Source organism: Podarcis vaucheri (assembly GCF_965113315.1).
Source record: "Podarcis vaucheri genome assembly, chromosome: 4".
NCBI classification, from domain to species: Eukaryota; Metazoa; Chordata; class Lepidosauria; order Squamata; family Lacertidae; genus Podarcis; species Podarcis vaucheri.
This window is the reverse complement of record NC_138762.1, coordinates 27,001,394-27,020,906: the sequence shown is the minus strand read 5'-3', so window position 1 is coordinate 27,020,906 and position 19,513 is coordinate 27,001,394. Positions and strand designations below refer to the sequence as shown.

The window sequence follows — 19,513 nt, the reverse complement described above, 5'->3', positions numbered from 1 at the left end:
AGAAGAGGCATGAAAAGGGCAGAGGAGAGATTTACGACACACGGATGTAGTCTCTGATTGCTTAGGAAAGAACCCTGGAGAGGAGGGGACTTAGGCAGCTGTGGGGAGCTAGGGACCTTCAGTCTCAGCAACTGCTTCATGGGGGCAAGACCTACCGGAGATGCGTTGCTGTTCTCATTAGGCTTGAGACTCCTTTGCATATCGTGCTTTTGCTAATAAAGAGTTAACTCCAACCTGCACAGTGTGATTTACTGCTGGCTCGTTCCTGTCTAGTAAACCAGATCAGTAGTTGGGTTCCTATTGAGGGTATTTGGCAAGCCAACATGACAGTGATGTGGGATTGAGGATTGGAGTGATCATTCTGCGGTATTATGGCAGTGGAGAAAGCTGTGTTGTAACTTATGAATAAATGTGGTTTGTTTTTGTTTGTTTTTTAAAAGAAAGGATGGAAAGGATAGCGAGATATCAGTAGTGGTATTTGCATCCTGCTGCTCTAGACCAACTTGCAAGCAAAGGCTGCAAGGGGAGTTTGATTAAAACATAATCTCTTTACAAGGCTGCTTTTTATTGATCTCCCTCCCCATGCCAAGGAACCCCTTTTGAAAACACAGGGAACTTTCAAAAGTACTTTTGTGATATGGCAATGGGAGAATTTGCTGATCAAAGGAAAGAACTGAAAAGTCTTTAGGCACCTCTGAAAGCTGCTCATTGGATCTCAACCCATATTTTTACATGGACGACTTTGATGCACTGGGTAATTTCTGTATCACTTAATTAATGAGATCCGTCTCCCTATATCTGATTTCTTTACAGTGGGAAAACTCTTAATCCTCATTCTTTAAGGAAAGCACAACTGTATAACATACATTTCAATCTATGTTCTTTAGCGGCATCCATTGTTGATACTGATCAACATCTCCTTTGTGAACCAGAGACACTTTTTATCGAATGGATTATCACTTCAGGAAACAGAGACTACTACAAATGATTGAGGGCAGCATTAGGAAGCTGGCTGCGTTTCAGGGGCTTTTCAACTCAGTCTTATGAGGATGGTGAATTGTAGAGTTGGAAGGTACCCTGAGGATCATCTAGCCAACCCTCTGCAAGGCAGGAATATACAGCTGGCCCATATGGGGATCAAACCTGCCACCTTAGCGTTATCAGCACCAACTGAGCAGTGCAGATGCAACCACTGCGTAGGGGAGTGTGGTGTTTGCCCTCCTATGTGTGTGATATCATACTGGGTTCATAGGGAAAGGGTTAACTAATTGTAAAATGACTAACCAATGGGAACCCAAGGGGCAGAGTTAACTGTATATAAGGTTTAAGCACAGAGAGAATTTGTTAAGAGGAGCTAGAGTAAAAGTGGTTGAGAAGACAGTCTGGAGATAGACAAGAGAGGGAAGATAAGTCTGTGGGTTGGGCTAGTCTGGTGTGAGAGAGTGAGAGAATTTAAGAGGAGTCAGTCAAACAGTTGAGATAATCAGTCAGAAGGTATTAGGAAGGTATAGGTGGGTAAAGAAACTAAAATTAAGATACTGGCAGGAATGTTATCTGAGAAACAATAAACTTGTTAATGTTTGTAAAATAAACTTGTTTTTTGGGTTCACTTTTAACAACTGACTGGACTCAGTGTTTTACCAGAGAGTAACTGGCTGGTGGCAGCGGGGATCAATAGACCGTTAAATGTCCGGGGACCTTGTGTGATCGCCACAAAAGTGGTGGTCTTGAGGAGCCTTGAGGAATATACCCAGTAATCTTGAGGAGAGATGCAAAGCAGAAGCTCTTATATACAATGTAAGTCAGCCCGATTTCTTTCTTACATCTATTCAAAATTCATATCTTGCTCTTCCTCCCAAAGGAGCCCAGGGTGGCGAACATCAAAATGTTTAGACAATACAGTTTACCAGTTTCCAGGGTTCTCTGTTAAAGTGTCACAGTGTGGTATGATGGTTAGAGTGTCAGGTTAGGACCTGGGAGGCCGGGCTTCAAATCCCCACTCAGCCATGAACCTCACTGGGTGACCTTGGGCCAGCCACGGCCTCTCAGCCTAACCCACCTCACAGGGCTGTTTTGAGCATTAAATGGGGAGGGGGGACCCATGGGCTTCACCTCAAGTGCCTTGGAGGAAAAGGCGGGATATAAATGCAATAGACAGATAAATACACTTTAAATGTATGGTACGGATGTGACCATAATCCAACAACATCTGGTTGCTCACAGGTTTGTTTGCTGGTAGAGGCACAGCTAGGGGACGCAGGTGGCGCTGTGGGTAAAACCTCAGCGCCTAGGACTTGCCGATCGTCAGGTCGGCGGTTCGAATCCCCGCGGCAGGGTGAGCTCCCGTTGCTCGGTCCCAGCGCCTGCCCAACCTAGCAGTTCGAAAGCACCCCTGGGTGCAAGTAGATAAATAGGGACCGCTTACTAGCGGGAAGGTAAACGGCGTTTCCGTGTGCTGCGCTGGCTCGCCAGATGCAGCTTGTCACGCTGGCCACGTGACCCGGAAGTGTCTGCGGACAGCGCTGGCCCCCGGCCTCTTAAGCGAGATGGGTGCGCAACCCCAGAGTCAGACACGACTGGCCCGTACGGGCAGGGGTACCTTTACCTTTTAGAGGCACAGCTAAAGTAAGCTGCTGAGAAGTTGGCAGCCCAAGCTCAAGCTAGCAAGAACAGTGTGAAATATTTAGCATTTATTTAGTGTTTCTGAGTGTTCAAAAGCACTTCACACGCAACTAATGCATTATTATCCCCATATTGCAGTCCTCTACTTACAGCATTAAAGTGCCAAGCAAATCACACATTAGCACATCCCTCTTCCACTTTGAAAACAACAGGCCTAATTATTCCTAAGGCTACAGCTTCATCATATTTGGTGCTCAATATCAAAGAATTTGATACTTGAGTTTCAAAAGCTCCTCTGTTAGGCTTCAATGGTCTCGAGCAGGGAACTTTCTCTGTGGGTGTTACAGTGGTACCTCTGGTTAAGAACTTAATTCGTTCCTGAGGTCTGTTCTTAACCTGAAACTGTTCTTAACCTGAAGCACCACTTTAGCTAATTGGGCCTCCTGCTGCCGCTATGCCACTAGAGCACGATTTCTGTTCTCATCCTGAAGCAATGTTCTTAACCCGAGGTACTATTTCTGGGTTAGCGGAGTCTGTAACCTGAAGAGTATGTAACCTGAGGTACCACTGTACTTCCTTTTAACTTTTCCTGAGCTCTTGCCTCCCTCTGCCCTCCCTTTACAAGAGCACCTATAAAGTATGGGACTCTTACTAAGGCCTTTTTAAACTGCTGCCCCAGTCTCTCTCTCTCTCTCTCTCTCTCTCTCTCTCTCTCTCTCTCTCTCACACACACACACACACACACACATGCTTAAAGTTCTTCCACCATTCTGTCTGAAAGTTGCCATCCAGTAGAACTTTCCTGATTGGTGAAAGGGCTTTTGTAATCTGGCCAAGTAAGCATTGATCTGACACCCTCAGCAACATTGCAAGGCACTTTACGGACGAAATAGATTTGGACACTGTCGCTTGAGGTCTAGGACACGAGACCCTTTGACCGCTGGTGTTTGAATCCAAGCAAACATGATGCTGTTAAAGTTTTAAGTTTAATGTACATAAAATGCTGTGTTTGAATGCCTTGTATTTGGAATGCTACAAAAAGAAGCTTACCTTAAGCGATAGGTTCCATTGCGGGTGAAAGCGGAGGGCTGATGTTTTTCAATTTTAGTGAGTTAAGCTACCTGATGACTCATTGCTGGAAATCAGAGCTGAGCTCTCACAGCAGGAGATGAAACTTGAGAAGTCAGAGACAAGTAGTAGTAGTAGAAGCAGCAGCAGCAGCAGCAGCAGCAGCAGCAGCAGCAGAGAGGTTCTGCAATGATAAACAAGCTTAGGATCTCTCTCTGGGATCAGAGAGAGGAAAGTTTACTGAACTGCATAAAAGACTGAACACTGCGTGAGTGCAATGTGTTATAGTAAGTTACAGGAACAAAACAAAAAGTAACTAGATTTTAGATGGTTCTGCAGTAAAGTTTTGTAACTCATTATTGGGGTGGAAAGTTCATACACAAGGTCCAGAACAGGGATTCTGTTGAACAAGTCTTACAGATGTTAGCTACAATCCATAGGTATCCTGTAGTTTCTCAATAAGCACTCCTCTTTGATGTGTTTCTCCTCAAACCAGCTTCCATCCAATTTGAGAAATGCAGGCCATGGTTAAGCTGAGGTGTGTACAATTTGAATAGCCATTGCACGTGTGCGGATGAAAACTTCCTTGAACAGGAGTTAGGGTGGGGAGTGCAGGTGCGGGGAACCAAATCAGGTAATGCACATTGGGTGAAGAGGACCTTGCTTTCTCTCTAGTGTGTACAGCAAGTACAAATAAAATGTAAAACATGGTGAGGGGGATACTACCTCTATGTTTGAAACCGCTCATGTCTACATACCCTTCATTTCAGTTCTAGTTTAGAGAAGCAAAACCAGGCCCCTGATTTCAAGGAACAGACAAGAGAAAGCTAGCAGGATGTGCATGCTGGAAGAGCCAGTGTCTCCTCATTCAACTCACTTCCAAGTGTGTGCATGAATATTTCATACACACTCCAATTTCTAGTAACGATTATGCTCTAGGAAAACCACAAACACCATGAGCTGAAAGCCATTATAACAGTTTGGCCCCGATCCCATTTGCTTTTCTGATACAATTACACACTGGCCACTATTCAAAGGACTACTCTAGGTGCACACACCACAGTCTCTGGCATGCCCTGCAGAATTTTGACATTCTTTCCTTAAGCAGCAGACACACACACCTCAGTAATGCCAAATCACAAACTGCTTATGACGCTCCCTGGGGCATGTAGAAGTAGTTGCATGGTCCATCCCCCACCACCTTAATCTAAACCATCATCTCTATCCTAACCAGTCTACCCACTTACTACAGGAAGGCACACAACGCGGAGATTCTTTTTTAGCAGCTTCCACGAACTGCGATGCCGAGCTTTTGTTCCTGCAGTGTGTTTTCACCCTTGGATGCCTTTCTACAAGTGCTCCAGATATTGTTTCAGAGCTGCTTTAACTCTACATCAAAGTCGCAGGCCAGACAGAGCAGATGAAAGCTGGGCGCTTGGGTAGAAAGTGGAGGTGTTTGTGGAGCGGAGCAGTCGTGCCGATTTTCGCCTTTGCTCCATGAGAAACAAACCACATGAAGGAGACCCACACACGTCTCCAGCAGAGGCAAATCTTTTGAGTGAACCTGCCCAGATGGCAGATAACACAAAGGGGGGAAAGCCACCTGTTCTCCCGAGGCAGCTCACAGCTCTCACCTCTTCAGCTTGTCCAGGATTTCTTGGCAGAAACAGATGGGAAACCAACAGAGAGGAGGCAGAGAGTTAGCATGAGTGGACGTATTTGTTCTGTCGAACAGCTCTTACTGTCAGGAAGTTCTTCCTAATGTTCTAAAGCTGTTCGGGGAAGAAAAGGCACATTAGGGAAGAGAAGGGCCCTAGCTCAGTGGCAGAGTATCTGCTTCGCCCCCAGGAGACCTCAGGTTCAATCCCTGGCTATTCTAGGTAAGGCTTGGGAAGACTCCAGTCTGAAACCACAGGGAGTTGCAGCCAGTACTGAGCTAGATGGACCTAGTGGTCTGACTTGTTAGGACACAGTTTCCTATGTTCCTAAAACGGATTTCGTAGGTATCAGCCACCATTTCAAGGTGTGCTTTTCTTCTTCCAGCTTTAACCAGCAGCTCAAAAAATATTAGGACATACAGTGGTACCTCAGGTTACATACGCTTCAGGTTACATACGCTTCAGGTTACAGACTCCGCTAACCCAGAAATAGTGCTTCAGGTTAAGAACTTTGCTTCAGGATGAGAAAAGAAATCATGCTCCAGCGGCGCAGCGGCAGCAGGAGGCCCCATTAGCTAAAGTGGTGCTTCAGGTTAAGAATGGTTTCAGGTTAAGAACAGACCTCCAGAACAAATTAAGTACTTAACCCGAGGTACCACTGTATCACCTAACACAGCAGTAGGTCTCAGCACACCACGCTTGGAAGCAGTGAGGTTTCAGTAAAGTGGCGGGCCTCTTTTTGCTACAGAGGTGTTAGCAAAGTCACTTTAAGTAATGCAAACATAGTCCAGAGAGGAAAGTCCATATTGCTATTGTTCTTTTTGATTAAATTTCTATACCATCACAGATCACAGGGTGGTTTACAATATAAATACATCACTCAGTAAATTTCTCCTAACAGACACGTTTGTATGCAATTTTGACAAATATATATATATTTTTGCAAAGCACTTCCCTCAAAAAGAATGCATTTCTGCATACTATTATTTTTTTTTTTTTACTAATATGTGCATTTTATGGACATTTTAGCCATTTTCATACATGTTACGCGTCTGGAGAATGGCACTGCAAAATTCAGAGAATTGAGAAATCCGAGGGATGGCTGTGTTTCAGTTCATGCATCATTTAGGAAAGTGGAAATCAGATAGGTTTGCCTTTAAATGCAAACTGATTTGAATTTCTCCCCATCGCTAACCCCAAGGCAGAGGCTCCTCTGCTATTGCGCTCTGCTGTGATCACTTTCCACATCTTGTCTGCAAACAGATTGTTCTCTCTTACCTGCTTTCCTCACTCCAGAGATTCTACACTAGACATCAAGATAGCCATGAAGGTTGTGGGTGGCAATATGTCTGTCTAGCTGAGCCTATATAAACCCTATCTACAATCTGTGGGTCATCTGAGGTACCCATATCTTTTAAGGGAGGGGATTAGGATTTAGGTCTAACCAATTTAGTTTATTTTTAGCTTCAAATTCTGGCTTTCCATCTGGTTCAGATATTTTGAAACAGTTCTCCACTTTGCCTAGAGGTCTCTTCCTGTCATGGCTGTTTCCACATGCTGTCCATATGGCTCCATGTATGCATATATCCATTTTCTACTCCTATTGACTAACAGAACAATCCTAGCCATGTCTACCCAGAAGTAAGTCCTGTTGAATTCAGTGGGGCTTACTCCCAGGTAGGGATGGACAAATATGCCAATTTCAATTTCTCAGTTTCTCCTTCTACCAGTTTTAAATTCAGTTCTACACATTTCCAATTCAGCTTGCAATTTTTAAAAAGTCCTCATGAAATTTAGTGTGAATTTATATTAATATGCACATTTATGTATGCAATTTTGCCAAATATACATGTTGGGAAATATACACTCTGAGAATTGTAGAGATTTCCTTAAATGAAGCCAGGCTTGCTTTGTGGGGAAATTCTGTCCAACATGGTACTCTAATCCTCCTCAGAGATAGAAATTTTTGAGTCCAATTCTCAGAGTTTTGGCAGTCCTTCTCCTGTTCTCACTTCAGTTATTAATAACACATTATATAAAATAAACGTAGCCTTTAATATGGCTGTTTCATTAGTGCAACAGTTGCTCAGGTGGGGTAAGGGGAGGTGTAGTATATTTTATTATTCTAACCTGCCTTGGGACCTTGCGGTAAAGGGTGGGTAAGAAATCTAATAAATTAAATTAAATTAAAATAAGCTGTCTTCTTGAGTGCATATTCACTAACAAATGAATACATGGCTAGTCCTCCCATTAGGCAAGGTGAGGCAGCTGCCCCAGAATACAGGTGTCAGGGGATAGAGAACAGGAGTCAGATGGTGGAGGACAGAGCTGTTTGTGCCACAGGTCCTACCCTAAGCCCACCTGCTGCCTTTACATGTGGTGGAACACATCATCACCTGTATTGAAGTAAAAAAAATTGCCAGCCTGCTCCATTTTTGTACATGAAATGGGAGGGATTCCTGACTTGTCCTTTGCCACAGGCAGCAAAATGTCTTGGGCCGGCCCTGAGTGCACCTTCCCAGCACACCATTTTGGATAGTGCAGTGACATGCAGAAAACATCTTCTTAGTGCACAAGAAAGCAGAATTTTGTATGGGGCACTCCAGATAGTCAAAACACTGAATTTGATTTTTTAATTTGATTTTACACACAGAGTGCTTCTGCAGCTGTGCCCAAGTACCGAATTTTCCATGTATAAGACTCCCCCATATATAAGACAACCCCTTTTTTTTTTGAACCCATAATTAAGAAAATGAAACCCTAAAGCAGAAGTGAAAATCTGGACGATTGGTGGAAGCAAGTTGTTGATCTTTTGGGGGGTGATCGCCCTCAAAGTTTCCAGTATGAGGTGCATGCAGTGCACTGTGGTGCAGAAGCAAAGGCAGCAGGAGCAGTTTCCAGCAGAAGAAGTTTGCAGAAGCAAAGGCAGCGACTGGGGCACCACACGTTCCCCCTCGGTGGTGGCTGCTGCTGCGGGGAAGCAGGCTGCCAAGCAGGATGCCAAGGAAGAGCTGGGGGAAGGCAGTGGCCATGCCGTCAAGCAAATTGAGCTGGGGGCAGGGTGGGAGCTTGAGAGGGGAAGAGGAGGAAAAGGAAAGAAGGGCAATGAGAGGTAGCTGAGGCAGCTCACAGTGGCGGCAGTGGCAGCTGATCTCAATCCGCTGGCCAAACCAGCATGGGCTTCAGGAGGTGAGCCAATCACCAGCATGTAGCCCGGGGGGGGGGGGGGACCGGCAGCAGGAGGGGCCGCTTCAGCTTGCCCAAGCCAAAATCCCAGACATATGCTTAAATATTTTAAAATTTCCCCCAGATGTCCGTGTACAAGACGACCCCCCATTTTTTTACTAACTTTTTAAGAAGAAGAAGAAAAGTTTGGATTTGATATCCCGCTTCATCACTACCCTAAGGAGTCTCAAAGCGGCTAACAATCTCCCTTCCTCCCCCACAACAAACACTCTGTGAGGTGAGTGAGGCTGAGAGACTTCAGAGAAGTGTGGCTAGCCCAAGGTCACCCAGCAGTTGCATGTGGAGGAGCAGGGAAGCGAACCCAGTTCACCAGATTACGAGTCCACCGCTCTTAACCACTACACCACACCGGCTCTCAAAAAACCTTGTCTTATACATGGAGAAATACGGTAATTAGCAAACAGCGTCATTTATAATCTCAGCCATGTAGAATGCGATGTTAGCCTCGGCTTCAGAAACAATCCTGACATCATAATTAAAAACACTGACAAAGGGGGAGGGGGAGCTGTCATCTTCATGATCAAGTCAGGCTACATATGGGAAACCGGGAGTCAACTTTCAAGTGCCACATTTTACAGTCGCCTATCCTCAGAGTCCACTGAGGAATAGCGAATGGAGCTACGTAACATGAGGAATTCCCTACAGATCTGCCAGGACCAAATCTGCATAGACACAACACACCAAACCAAAGGAGTTGGGGATGAGGTAGCTCTGTGTGCTTCCCAAAATGTAACACTGAAAAATATAAATATTTTTAAAAAGAAATGAATGAATGAATATTACACAACCAACAACCCAATAAGAACAGGGCTTAAGTATATTAGTTTTAAAAATCAATCTTAGAAAATTGTTTTTCAAAATTAAAACATTCTTTACTATGGCCTAAGCAAGCTGGCATTCAAATCATTAATTGAAATCAGATTAACAACATCTTTAGGTTAATAGGTCAGTAATCCAGGCGTGCTAAAATATGGGTTACTAGTTAAATCATTCAGAGGCTCAGGAACACAGATAAACCAAACAAGGATTAAACTGCTCAGGCTGTATTAGTCTTTTTAGGAAATCCCAAATTGAGTTTTTACATACGAGGACTTCCAATGCGCACTGGGCAGTCATCGGTTGCAGATGGAATATGCACCTTTTTTAAAAAAAGGGGTTAGCTTACTTTGTTCGCCATAAACTCCACAGTTACTGATATCGCTGAACAGGTGGATGATTCGAGTAGATTTCTCTGGATAAATTTTGTGGCTGTTGTTTTTAATGTTAGAAGATTTCTTTCGGGCTGCATTATTGCACAAACCAACCTGATCCAAACATTCTAAACTGATGTGCAGATTGGAAAGCAATTATCAGTTCTTGCATTGCTCCAAATTTTTGCAATATAGTTCTTGACTCAAAAAGTGAACCAAAATGCATATAGAAATTCTGGTTTTGATTAAAATTAGTAAAAAATGCATATTTTATGGTAACATAGGTTGAAAAGGCATTTAAAAAAAAACCCACATACAAACAAAAATAACGCAAATTTTCATGCTTTTCTAAAAAATTCAGATTGATGCAGAAACTGGATGGAATATACTTTGGAATCAACACATGTGAAACTGACATGCCCCAGATATAGGCTGACTCCTCCATCCCTGCTTATGTAACAGAGAAACCAGCACTGCAGTTTGTAAGGAATTGGGGAGGGACCCTATATTTTGTTTTCCAGTGGCTGCCAGCAACTGATTCAACCTGCATCCCCAGGAAGCAAAACCCCCTTCATCCCCTGTATAAGGGAAGCTCAAGGCACAAGCCAAATGAGCAGTGCCCATGCCATGCCCTTTGGCAGCAGGCCTGGAACCCGTGGTCGACTTTGTCAGGAACTGGCTGAGGGTCCCATGTGTTTGAGGTTCATCTGAACACCCTAGGGAGGTAAGCCAACCAGCGATCTGGGTGAGCAGAGTTGATCCAGGATCGGAGAACATTTTGCTGTCTAGTCAGGAAGATGTGACAACCCGTGGCCCTGAGGATTCATTACAGAGGGCAGCTGAGATCAGAGGCCAGGGCTCCCAAGACTAGTCTAATAAGCCCCTAATGCAAGGTCTATCTTGCAAGCTTTATGGCTGAGCAGGAGTTCAAACAACAGATTTCCCTGGTTAATGTTCAATCGACTAAACCTTATTGTTCTTTTCTTCACAAACATCTGAATTGCACCTCACTTCTCACAGTCATTTCTCCCTTCCTCCTTCCTGGAGCTCTAGCTATGGGTATAATGATTACCCTGCAAATTGCCATGTGTTCTTCAAATTGCGGGGGTTTGTCATGAATATTTTGCCTGGAAAAGGCATTTTTTGTTTCACATATTCCAAATATTCGAAGAGGATTTTTGTTGTTTACTGCTTTTGAATCCCTAAATAAAAACATGCATACAAAAGCCAACGATTCCTATCCCAAAGCAACGCCAGATTTGATAAAGTACCTCTCCTTTTGCTTTTGTTTAATTGGACTAAGGGGGAAAGATGACAGCTGGGAAGCTGGGAATGACACATGTCTGCACCTGCCCTGATTTTGATAGCAATCATCCTGACAACAAATTATCTGATGATGCTGGAGACAGAATTGTTGTCTCTCTGCAGCATGACTTTTTTTTAAAAAAAACACTTCCCCTGGAAAGAAGTGTATACGGTTAGATTTTCAAGGCTCAGTCTAGATAAAAAAGATTTCTAGCGAGTGGAGGGCACCATGTTAGCTATCTCTGGCTTGAAGAGTAGAGTATCCCTCAAACACATAGCTGTGCCTGCGTGAAACCATAGTAAATTTTACTATCAGTTCAGTAAAGGAATGATTATGAAATCTGTGTCAATAGATACTATCTAGAAGAGCTTGGACTATCATCTGCCAGGAATCCTACTGCTTCTTCTGTTTGGGGCTGTAGGTGTGTGTGTGTGTGTGTGTGTGGACTAGCAGATCCATTGTGTCCACATGCTTATATGAATCAATCAGTGCCTTTCACAAGCACTGAGAGTCCCTCTGTTGACATCAAATTAAAGAGGTCAGTGGAGTGGATATAGGCATCATTTTAAAAAGACACAAACCATGTCTGAGTTCCCTGGAAACTGTTGCTACTTTGTGAGACTGATCAAAGCAGGATGCAAAAGAAAAACCAGCTGCGCCTGGTAGTCATAACCCCCCCCCTTTTTTTTTTTACTTGGCCTGGATGTGGCAGTCAAGATGGCTGCGGCATTGCTATGCAATACAGGCATATTTCTCTTTCAAGGCAGCAATCATGCAATTCCAGCTAGAATGCAGGAACAAAAGACTGCCATGCTGGGTCAGAGAAATGATTCATCTAGTTCAGCATCCTCTCCAGGGCTATGTACACAACTAGTGGCTTAAAACACAATGAGGTCATTCCCTCCCCCAGCTGTGTTTCGAATCTCATCTTTGTGTTGCTGTACACCGATGCACCTTACCTGTTTAGTTTCCCTGCCCCTGCAACACCGTCTCCCTAGACTCCTGTTCATGAAGCTGTCATCCGCGTATGAGCAATGGCCGCCTCAGATGTAAACGCCTCACCTTCGTTGCAAAGTGAATGTGGCTTAAGTTTTCCTTTCCGATTGAAGCTGGTTGGAGGGAAAGCCCAACAAACAGCCGTCTTTCTTAAGAAACTACAAGATAGTGCTGCGTTGCGGCCAGTGGTGGTGTGCACACAGATTCAAGTTGGCAGTGGGAGCGCACTGAAGCCAGGATAAATGGTAGTAAGTGCACAGCCTGGGAACACAGAGGAAAGCCCAGGGAGATTTGCAAGATGGATGACAGAGCTTTCTTCCAAGAAAAATAGGTGCCAGAACTCACCATGAAGTTGTTACAGTAAGTCGAAGGGCCACTCGGAGCAGCCCTGAACAGATGTCGGTTTGACAGCAGCCGCGTTCACCACCCATAATAGTGTTAAAACTATAGCAAGCTGATTCCTTAGATGGTTTGGGGGTAACCCCTGGTTCTGGCGCAGGTCAAATACATGCGCACCCACCTCCCTCATTCTCTGAGACTCGGGCGGATGGCTAGGGCAGCTTGGAAGGGCCCTCATGCAAATTTGTGAGTGTGTGTACATGCACATGCACAGTAGAAGCCTGGCTAGAAAGCTTAAAGTCCACCACAGGAGACAGACTAAAGAAAAGGAAATATGAATTGGCCTCACCCCATAGCTTGACCAATCGTGGCTAGGAGTGGCTAGGAGCTAGGTGGAGTTGTAGATCTAAAAACAAGCGTAGACTCGCACACTCTGGCCAGCTTCTACAGTGGTACCTCGGGTTAAGAACTTAATTCATTCCGGAGGTCCGTTCTTAACCTGAAACTGTTATTAACCTGAAGTACCACTTTAGCTAATGGGGCCTCCTGCTGCCGCCGTGCCGCCGGAGCACAATTTCTGTTCTCATCCTGAAGCAAAGTTCTTAACCCGAGGTACTATTTCTGGGTTAGCGGAGTCTGTAACCTGAAGTGTATGTAACCTGACGCATATGTAACCCGAGGTACCACTGTACTTTGACTTGAAATGCTTGTTCTGGGATACTCAGAAGTATGTAAATGCAAGAAGCAGGTGGGAGAGCACCAGCCCACAATGGTACCCACCTGAGAGGTGCTGGAGCTGCACTCTGGCGCGATCCAGATGAAAAAAAGCACTGGCTGTGATAGCTGTCTTCCACACGTTATACCCTCAGAACTGCTTCCCATCTATTCATGTAATCCTTCTAAGCCAGCTGCCTCATCCACAACATCCTACAGCAATGAGAACAGCATTTACATTTATAGAAAAGCTACCTGCATTATTCCCCATCCTTTCATTTTTTTACATAAATGAAATTGCAGCTCGGATGATTAAAAGGCATAAGGGGCAGCAAGGGAAATACACAAAATAAACAAAAACAACAACAAGATGCCCTTGGGCATTTTTTTCATTTGTTTCAGTAGACCTCGCACAGCAACAGAAGGCAAAATTAACCACATGACTTGAGCATTAAGGTCAGGACTGGATTAATCATTATGGTATGTGCTCTGCAGAGCAGAACCCCAAGCAAAATGGCTATGGTTCAGTTATTAGGGAAGTTTTCAGTGTGAAGAATGTTATAAGGGAGTGCGGATGTAGATCAGTAGTGGCTATGACATATTTGGTTCAAATATTCCAGCCACAATCTCACTAGGTGTTCTTAGGCAAGGCACTATTCTTTCCGTCTCAGCAAGCACCCCCTCCCCTCCCATCTGCAAGATGGGGCTAATGGTCTTGGCTCTGTGGATACTGTTAGTAGTTATTTCAGGCACTAGGTGGCATTGGACTTAGTTATAGCTGGGGGAAGGGAAGAATTTCTTGTTCTGTTCTTGTTGGAAAGTGACAATAAAGTTCTTGTGCACATCTTAACCCTAGTATACGCATTTTATCCCCACCCATGAGATATACTGAACTAGCAGTAAGAGACACTCTTACTACCTCTGGTAGTAATGGGCATACAGTGCTGCACACAGGGAGGCTGAGAGTGACATGCAATCCATGAGCCACACATTGTCCATCTCTGATCTAGGGTGGATCTCGAAACAGGTTAAAAGCGCTATAAATAAGTCAGAAATTAAATCATTACAACAACAAAAAAGAAAAAAGCCTATGTAAAAATCCATACAAGCTCCTTTTGCTCTCTTGGTGATGGGTGTCTATAACACATTCAGACAAATGTAGCTAAGTAGATTCTGATTCTTGTATCTGCTTCCATATACACAGAAACAAAAGCCATGATTCAGTGGGCTGAGAGCAGTAGACACTGCATGGAGAAGGTCCCAGGTTTAAACCCAGTTAAATAGATATCTAAGGCAGTGTTTCCCAACCGGTGTTCCGCGGCACACTACTGTGCCGTGAGACGTTGGCTGGTGTGCCATGGGAGGGAGGCGGGCGAGTCGGGTGGTGAGAGACGGCGGCGGCGAGGATCCGCGTCGAGCCGGGGGCGGCTCCGCGGTGGTGGTGCCAAGCGGCGGGGCAGCGCATGCAAAAGGGAGGAGCGCGAGACAGCGGAGGAGGAGGAGGCCGGCATGTCCGGGCAGCAGCAGCAACAACAGCAGCAGCAACTCCCGGCGACGGCTCCTCAAGCCCCGCCGCCGCCCCCTCCTCCGCCCGCTATCGCCGCCACCACCACAACAGCCGCCGCCTCAGTTGCCGCCGTCCCTCAGTCCCTCGCTCTGCTGCCTCCTCCCACCCCCAAAGCTTGGAGGTTCCCCGGCAAGGGGGAGGGAAAAAACTTTCACTTTCGTGCGTCCCTCCCGGCGTGACGCTGCGCGCTGACGTCACGGGGCTGTGCCGCGGTGGTGTGCCGCGAGATTTTTTTCATTAAACAGGTGTGCCGTTGCCCAAAAAAGTTTGGGAAACACTGATCTAAGGTATCTGAGACATCTACCTGGGACACTGGGAAGCCACTGACTGTTGGAGTGGAAGATGCTAAGCTGCTATCCAAATCAAGGCATCTTCACATAATGGGCATGGCCTACATTTAAATCACTCTTACACTACTTTAATGGCCACGCCTTCCCCCAATGACTCATGGGAACTGTAGCTTACCCCTCTGATGGCTGTTAAAAGTGACATAAGAGTGTGACCTAACCTCATAAAATATGTATATGTATCTTCATACTCAGGTACACAGTAGTTGTTATGATATATATTATTGGAAGAAGCCATTAAGAGGAGGACCTTAACATGAATGACAGTACAATATATAACACAAAGGGCTGTCTTCCACTTTTTCAAGCAAGGATGTATAGCAAAGAGTCATTCCTAAGGGAGTGATTTGTCCTTACATAACTCTTTAGCACTGCAGCCATGCAAAGAACCAAGCAGATTGTATCTCCCGGGTTCTGATTTGTTTACTTGTTTGGTTTAGCCATTTGTCTTTCCCCATCTAGTTAGTAGATGAAAGAAATTAAAATCCCAACACTGGTAAATAATCCTTATGGAAATAAATCTAAGATTGGGTACTGCACATTCTTAGAGGGTCCAGTCACAATATATACAGTGCTATGGAAGGATTAATCAGAGAGAGTTTAAATAAAATGTAGCAGGTCAATACATGGCCATATTAATTAGAAGCAAGTCCCACCGTTCAGGAAAATATTTCGAACGGGTGTTTAATTTTAAGACAATACACACTATGTGTTGCCGGAAGGAGGGAATTCAAGAGAAGAAGTACTTCTAATAATTGATGTTTCAATATTTCCCTTTAGGTCAGGAACCACGAAGGAAGGCTGGTTGACTGTAGAACAAATATTCATTATATGGAATATTCTTTATTACATTCTTATCCTTTTCTCCTCTGAGGAGCCAAGGGTAGGACACATACCGGTAGTTTTCAATTTCGCCCCTCACAACAACTATGTGAGGTACGTTGGACCAAGGGACAGCATCTGGTCCAAGGTCTCCCATGCAGCAGACCCACTAGAGAGAATCCAGCAGGGCTCTCAGTGGACATTGACAATGGATGCTGAGAAGAAAAGATGGAGGGGGCTGGGAGTTATTAGGAGACCCTTATTCCCCTCACAGAGCTACAATTCCAAGTGTTCCTGGGAAGCAGGACTGGTTGTTAAACTGCTCTGAGGATTTTAAGTCTGTGAGGAGAATGCTCTGAACAACAACCCTGTAAGGTTATTACTGCTAGATTCTGTGTTTTTTTCTGGGGGTACACAGGGGTACGCGTACCCCTAAACATTTTGTGAATCTAAGTTTGGCCTCATTGGGGGGGCAGTATTTCAATATGAGTAGGAAAATGAGAGTACCCCCTAAACATTTTTTTTTAGAAAAAAAGCACTGGTTAGATTCATTTAGAACCCACATAACTTCTGTTCTAAAGCAGCTGTATTGGCTGCCAATTCATTTCTGGACCCAATTCAAGGTACCCACATTAGTGTTTAAATCCCTTAAATGACTTATGGACCAAATATCTGAAATACAAACCAAATCATCATTATTGTAATAATAGTAACAGGCTAAAATACAGCTTACTTAGAGACACGTGCCAAATTCCTTAAAGTGGTTGAGACAGACCCAAGTCTTTCAACTCTCTCTATCATCAGAGCAAGGCCAGCTCTCCTACCCAGAACAATCCTCTCTGTTGTTTTCTGTTTTCCTAACCAAATTGCATCTCAGAGCTTGTCCTCAGCAGACAATTGAAAAAGGACATAAAAGATATTTATGTTGAGCCTGGAAAAGAAGAGACTGAGAGGAGATATGATAGCCATCTTCAAAGATCTCAAGGGCTGTCACATGGAAGATGGAGCAAGCTTGTTTTCTCCAAAGGATAGGACATGAACTAATGGATTCAAGTTTCAAGAAAGGAGATTCCGGCTAAACATCAGGAAGAACTTTCTGACCGTGAGAGCTGTTTGACAGAGGAATTGACTCCCTCAGAAGGTAGTGGACTCTCCTTCACTGAAGGTTTTAAAGCAGAGGTTGAATGGCAGGGGGTTGTACTAGATGACCCTCAGGGTCCCTTCCAACTCAATTATATGATTCTATAAGATAGAAGAGAACCCCTTTGTGTGTATGTATACAAAAGGTGTTTTAATGATTTAGTGTCTTCCCTCCATTGTGCCTTAGCAGATAGGGCCAGCTTCAGATGTAGGCATCGTTGGGCACCTGCCAAGGCTCCCTCTGTGATGGGAACCCACTGTTGGCCCCCAGAAATTCCTTGCTGTCATTTCTTGTCTTCACGTGCCTTGTGCTCTCTCTTGGGACAGTTGTGCAGTCTGGACCCAAGGGGAGAGGACACATGAATGGGCAGCAGGTGCCTGCTGAAGTCATCTGACCTTTCTGAAACCAGCAGTTGGAACTGATAGCAGACATTGATGTGGACAGCAATAGGGTGTGGCCCCAAAAAAGGGTACTGCTGGACAGCCACAGCCAAACTTCCCACAAACCTCCATATCAATGTAGATGAGACCTTCCTTGGATGGATTGTTTGTGCACGCATCTTGGCACCATTTACTGATATGGCACAGATCTGTTTGTGTATATATCAGGGCTGGCATCCATACCTGGCATCCAAGGGCAGCTGTGGGGGCAAAGAGCCTTGGCTGAGCCCACCACTGATGTTGGAGACGAGCTTCCCATTCTGGGCAGCTGAGCCTGGGAGCTGCCCATTGTTTAAATTTCCCACAATGCCATGGAACAACACTTTGAGCCGAAAAGCATTCCCCACTCCAATATACAAGGGCTGCATCTGAGCAAGCTTTCATGAGCCACATGCCAGTGATAAGTGGGGCCAGAGGCAAAAGTAGACAAAGCAATGAATGTAAAGTTCATCTTGTATACATTAGGCTAATTTTATGCACATACTCGTCATCCATATCCTTCACCCAGACAAGCAAGAGGCATTCTCACAATTCAATGACACTTGCTAGCCAGGTAAAAATACTTGGGTGTGTAGCAGGACCAGTCTGGGGAGAATTCTGAGGGCCAGACAGAGCTGTCTGGAGGGTCACATACAGTTCTTGCATCTGACATAGGCAGTAGTGTTGATAATTAAAATTCTGGGTTGCTCACAATGACAACGTGACTTAGATCATGACACTGGATGTGTTAGACTGCCTTTTAGGTATGTGAATGTACTTAGCTTTTATTTTGTTTTAGTCTTATATTGGTTTTGGTTTTTGTATTATATTGTAAGTTGCTTTGAGTTTTCTTTTTAAAAGTGGTAAATAATCATAATAATATATTACCACTCCTACTGCCACCACCAATAGGAACCTGCTGGAGCCCAGACCTGGAGGTAGTAGCATTGGTGTCTGTGCACAATCACAAGAAAACCAACCTTTTTCATGAGATTTCGAGCCGTTTAATCCTCTCATACACCATCAGACAGAAATGCTGCACAATAAGGTTTCGTCATTTGTAAACTTTTACTTACATTGTGCAGTTTCTTCCAGCTAGATTTGTGAGCCTTTTTTGTTCGCTTTTCCAGCATGGGCTTCTGTTTACTTGAGCTTTGAAAGAATGGTTTTGTGTGAATATCTGCATTATGTAATGTGGCAGCTGTGGGTGGGTTGCTGGCAATGAGCAACGAATGCTAGACCTCTGGACCTAACATCAGAAGCCTTTTCTTCCTTGAGAATAAAAAACAAGCCCTATGGCAAATTTACAAAGCACACTATCTGACCCAGATTTCAGATGTACATAGTTCCCCATAGCTAATAACATGGAGCAATATTACCACTCTATAAATACTCCTATTACGCACACAAAAACTATTTGCATTAAAGGATCTTGCAGTTGCCCCCATAGATAGAATGAATGCCATTTATTACACTTTGTACACTTATTGCAAATATTTGCTTATATCACATCTCTTAATGCCCTCAGAAATTCCATAAATAGCAGCAATTAAACATCACATCACTGACCCATTAACTTGGAAGCACAGAAATGGGATTCCATTGATTTCTGTTCAACTGCTTGTAAGAAAATGTATTCAGGATCACAACCCAATATTGCCATTTTGCTATCCTATACCTGATGTTTAACTTTCCTTATACTGATTAAAAACAACTTGCTTCTAGCGTAATACAAGGCCACTAAGCTATGGAAATCCCTGGTTCTGACCAAACATGGATTCAGACAATTCAATTTCCCCCCACCACATAGTGACTGCCCACCAGGTGTGTTGGGTTCTGCCCAACATGGTGGATGCCCAGTGTGCCATGCATGACATCACTAGCTGGGAGAAGCCACAGCACACCCTCGAAAAGGCCTGCTGGAGACCACTGCAGCGGCAGGAGAGCCCACCAGAGCCCATCGCAGCAGCAGGAGGGCCCGATGGAGCCCGTCTGGCTGTGGAATATTGACGTGGCCCAGCCCCCTCATTTAAGATTTTGTGGATGCCTGGGCCACTACTGAGTTACAGGTGGCAAGC

At 44.6% G+C, this 19,513-nt stretch overlaps 1 protein-coding gene across 1 annotated transcript in view; it reads right to left on the bottom strand.

Moving 5' to 3' along the window:
• Positions 1–3,850: 3,850 nt before the first annotated feature.
• LOC309531038 (uncharacterized protein) overlaps positions 3,851–19,513 on the bottom strand; it is a 99,611-nt gene continuing 83,948 nt past the window's right edge. The window contains exon 5 of the mRNA XM_082220363.1: positions 3,851–3,874. The gene's annotated coding sequence lies outside the window, so the exon portion shown is untranslated. The remainder of the gene's footprint in view (positions 3,875–19,513) is intronic.